The sequence below is a fragment of the Lemur catta genome, chromosome 19, assembly GCF_020740605.2.
Source record: "Lemur catta isolate mLemCat1 chromosome 19, mLemCat1.pri, whole genome shotgun sequence".
Lineage (NCBI taxonomy): Eukaryota > Metazoa > Chordata > Mammalia > Primates > Lemuridae > Lemur > Lemur catta.
In genome coordinates, this window is record NC_059146.1 from 4584903 (window position 1) to 4589387 (window position 4485).

The 4485-nt window shown below is 50.9% G+C and overlaps 1 long non-coding RNA gene and 2 other non-coding genes across 3 annotated transcripts; all 3 read left to right on the plus strand.

The window, feature by feature from the left end:
- Positions 1–2658: 2658 nt before the first annotated feature.
- On the plus strand, positions 2659–4485 carry LOC123624831. Its single transcript, XR_006730227.1, has 3 exons — positions 2659–2726; positions 3011–3154; positions 4094–4485. It is a non-coding gene; the product is annotated as an uncharacterized LOC123624831 (long non-coding RNA).
- LOC123624904 lies at positions 3442–3510 on the plus strand. The gene has a single exon (XR_006730266.1). It is a non-coding gene; the product is annotated as a small nucleolar RNA SNORA26 (small nucleolar RNA).
- On the plus strand, positions 3859–3963 carry LOC123624903. Its single transcript, XR_006730265.1, has one exon. It is a non-coding gene; the product is annotated as a small nucleolar RNA SNORA26 (small nucleolar RNA).

Sequence of the window (4485 nt, forward strand, 5' to 3'; positions counted from 1 at the left end):
AGCTGTGCTCACGCCACTGTACTCCAGCCTGGGTGACAAAACGAGTCCCCATCTCTAAAAAAAACAAAAACAAACAAACAAACAAAACCCCTGTATTATAAGCATTTTTAATAACAAATGCAGATTTGAACTGAACTTAAAAGCATATAAATGGGTTTATTTTGCTCCATCATCTCTATATTTAATTTTAATTAAATACATTTACAGATAGATATAGATATGTAAAGTTGGGAAGACATTTCTCCTCTAAGCCCAGGGAACTGTTTTACTATTTCAAATTAACTGAGTTTGTCATCTCCATTGAATTGAGGTATTTGGCCAGAGCTGTGAAGCCTTCCCGTTGAGGTAGATTTCTCCTGAGTTCCAGTCAAACACTACTGTAATTCTTTCATAACCTCTTCCCATTTTTATCAATTGATTTTGGGGGAAGACATCCTGCACAACTGCCTGCAGCCCCAACTAGGTTGCCACTGAATCACTGCATTAGTCTCTTTACCGAGATTTACTTCTCTGTTCTAAGATTCTTCCCATGTAGCTTGGCCACACTCACAGCCATAGTTAAAGGAAAGGTGAAGTCACTCAGCTGTCGAAAGGGACTATAAAAAGAACAGATTCAGACTAGCCGTGTTCGGAAGACTCTTGAGATGAGAAAGGGGAAGGGGCAGTAAACTGGTGTTCCCTGTCCCATTCCAACAAAAGCCTTTGAATATCTGCAAGGGGGTGGCTAGCTGCAAGGATTTATTGCTAAATTTTGTCTGTCAACCCAAACAAATGACTGAGACAAAAATCTCCATCAATGGAGGTTTATTAAGCCAAGATTTTGAGGATGCGCCTGGGAAAAACACCAACCCCTGACAAGCTGTGGCTCTTTTTCCAAAGGGGAAGTTGAAACCTTCAGCATTTTAAAGGCATCTAGAGAGAAGGGAAAAGGCAGGGGTGGAGCGTGGGGAGCCGGTGATGAGGCAGTGGTCACATTCTTGTGAGGCCCAAGAAATCTAGATTTTACATAAAATAAGAGAGTGAAGGAAGCATCAATTATGTAGCTGTCCCTGAGTAGGTGCAAGAATGCCTGATTCTGTCTGGTCTCCAGTTCTGCTGCCTGTAAGATAAACTTGTAATTCATTAGTGTGGAATGGATAGGCTTTAGCTTTAGGTGCTAGACATAGGTAGAATTTGCATGTCCTTGCTTATGGGATGTTAGCAAGAACTTTCCTTAATGAATGATCAGTGGGCCCAGTTCTTCCCTGGTGCCTGAAGCCGTGATTTTCTTTTTACATATCTAATTTCCTCTTCCCACCAAAATCACCTTCATCACACCCTAAACCATACCCTACAGCAGACCCTATCATTCCTCTGTTAAAAAAAACCATGAGGATGGCTATCTTTCTTAGCATAAAATACAAACTCCATCAGGGCCTTCTGCATGGTCTGGCCCCAAGCCACTCTCATTTCAAGCCACTCTGCTCCTATATCCATAAGTTCCATTTACACTTGTGAGTTCTTAAATAGTTCGAGCACTTTCCCATTCTACCATGGGGCTCTGAGAAAGCAGTTCTTTCTGCCTTCAGACTCCCAACCCCACCAGAGCTGCCTATTTTGATCAATCAAGTGTAGGCTATTTTTTGGTTTCCCTTCCTGCACGTGCCTGTCACCCCAAAGCCTGGGGAAAGGCAATGTAGCATAGCTTTTGAGGGGCTCTGTCTTCAGACTGCCTGGGTTCAAATCCTGGCTCCACCACTTGCTAGCTGTTCTGTGACCCTGGGCAAGTTACTCAACATAACTGTTTCCCCATCTATAATTTGGAAACGATAAAAGGTATTTTGAGGATTAAATTTGGTAACCGATGGTAAGCACCTAAAACAGTAATAGAAGTTCTCATTTTAGTAGATACTCCAATTTTATTCCACTTACTTGTTTGCCAAGTTCGAGGCTGTTACCGTGGGAATGCTATGGTGGCCCTCGTCACCCCACCCCACCCCCAGCTGATTAGGGTCTACTTACTGAGCACTGCAAACGAATGAACAGGGAGCACGAGGAAAGGAAGCTACACCTTCTAGGTTTAGGAGGGGCATGAGCGTGAGCTTGTTGAACAAGACATGGTCTCAGACGCTTCTCTTAAGCTTCGGTGTAGCAGGACACAGAACCTGAACACACACACACTGGGCTGGTGTGGTTTTAGGAAATGAGATCTCAGGGCCGCGGCCTAGCCCTGGAGAAAGTGCGCAGAAGAGCACCAGAGGAAGGCAGGCTGGCCTCAGAGAGTTCATGCGCCAGTGCCGAGGACTGGCAGGGCGCCCCAAGAATCCGGTTTCTAGAAGGATGCTCCGCGCTGGGTTGGCTCGTCCCCCTGCCAGAGCGAGAGCCAGACCCAGGCGGGTCCTGGACTCCAGCAGCAGCCAATGGCGGGGCCGTCCCGCCCCGACCCCAGATTTCCGGGGTATTGGCTGCCCGCCCCGCGGCCCTCTTCGCCCCGCCCCTGGCAGGGATTTCCTGGTGATTGGCTGTCCATCCGGTTCTCGGCCCCGCCCCCGCCCAGGGAGTTCCCGGTGATTGGCTGTCCATCCGGTCCTCAGCCCCGGCCCCGCCCCCGCCCCGGGAGATCCCGGTGATTGGCTGTCGGTCCTGCGAGCCTCCGCCCCGCCCCGCCCTGGTGCAGCCCCTCGCCTCGCCGCCTCTTTGGTGTGCGCGCTGCGGTCGCCGGTCTCTTTGTCCCGCGTGGTTGGGCGGTGAGTGCGTCTCAGGCATTTCGCCTCTGGCGGGGAGGGCGCCCGGGCGGCTCGCGGCCCGGGTAGGGGTTGGTCTTTCCCCGCGTCCCCTCGAGCTTTGCCCGCCGGGAGCTCCGCTGCTCCCGGCGGCCAGAACGGAGGGGTAGAGCAGCCCTCGGCGGCCCGGGGGGCGGGCGGCCGTGCCCGTCCCGGGGCCGCGCGAGGCACAGGCGCCGCGCCCGGCCGTCGGCAAGTTTCCCGTGGCCGGCCCCGCGCGGTAACAAGTTTGCGCTTTGCGTCCCCAGCACTGATCCGCCGCCACTTTGTAGAGGGTTTCGGGCCGGACCCCGCCTGCGGCCGCAAGAGCCCCGCCTCGGGCCTCCCTTGGCTCGAGAGTTTGTCTCCAGCGTCTGCGGAGGTGCGGCGGCCTCAGTTCTAACTCAGCACAGGTATGTCCCTGACCTTGAGTGAAATGAAACGACCCAGGCCCGGAGCACGTGGCCAATGGCGGCCGGGGTGTTCCCAGGCGCGTGTTTGGTGCAGAGGCCCGAATCCGGCTGGCCCTTAGCAGAAAGGAAATTCCCATATACGGGCTTACCAAGCAAAACAGCTGCTTCTGATGGGTTTTTCGGACTTATTAAAGAAACTGCTGAGATCCACCAGGTATTGACCAGAGAGCAGTGCAAGAAATAGCAGCCAGCCCTATTTAAAAAAAAATCCCCCATCGCCCTTTCCTGTGCCCTCTTAAAGTTGACGCGGTGCTTTAGGAGGCTAACACAGAAGGGTAAAGTGTAAGAGCAGAGGTAACCCCATGACAGGCAAGGCTTCCTGGAATACGCCTAAGTTTTGGTTTCCCCGACTCGGGTCCTCCCCATCCCCGAAATGACGCTGAAAACAACCGGAAGGTCCCAAGACTTGGAGCCAACACGGTCAGCCACTCTTGAAGCAGCAAATGAATTATGGGAGGGAGGGAGGGGGGATGGTGTGCCCAGCGTACGTAACCCACTGGAAAGTATAAAAGCTTAGTTTTACCCCAGGGCGGCGTCCTGGTTTGTGGAGAGGCCACTGCGTTGGTGCTTTGGGACCTGGACCCTGGCTCGAGCCGGCCAATAAACTCCTTTGCTTCTTGCAGCCTCGGAGACTCTGCCTGTCTGTTCCTGGGGCTGCGGGGAACCGGCTCTAACAAAAATAACTCTCCATTAAACCCAGAGAAGAGATTTTTAAAACTCCTCTTTGGATCCTGTCTGGAGTCACAGCTGAACTAGAAAATACTTCATTACAATTTAACCACTTTTGTGATTTTTTTTTATACAGTTCATAGAACCAGCGGTACATTGACCTTTTCTTTGTTTAAAAAGTCGTCTTCAAACTTTTCTCCCTTTTTATAGATTGAAAACTACAGACACAAGCTGTTGAAGCTGGGATGCTCTGGTGCTGGTATTTCAATTAACTTATAGGTCTATCCAGAAATATCCAGCCGTTGTTAACATAATGAGAACAGCTTGTCCCACATCTATGTAACCTGGCAGCCAAGGAGTGGACCTCAATGCCTATGCGTGAACAATGATGCCATCACTGTACTAGTCAGTGGGGTGCTAGACACTGGGCCATCATAATCAGAATGACTGAGCCAGTAGAGCAACGAGTCTGCATCAAATTTTGTGTTAAGCTTGAACGTTCCTCTGCGGAAACCATTCGGATGATTCAGAAGGCCTTTGGGGACAACGCAATGAGTGCAGCAAAAATAAAAGTGTGGCACAAACACTTCAAAGATGTTCAA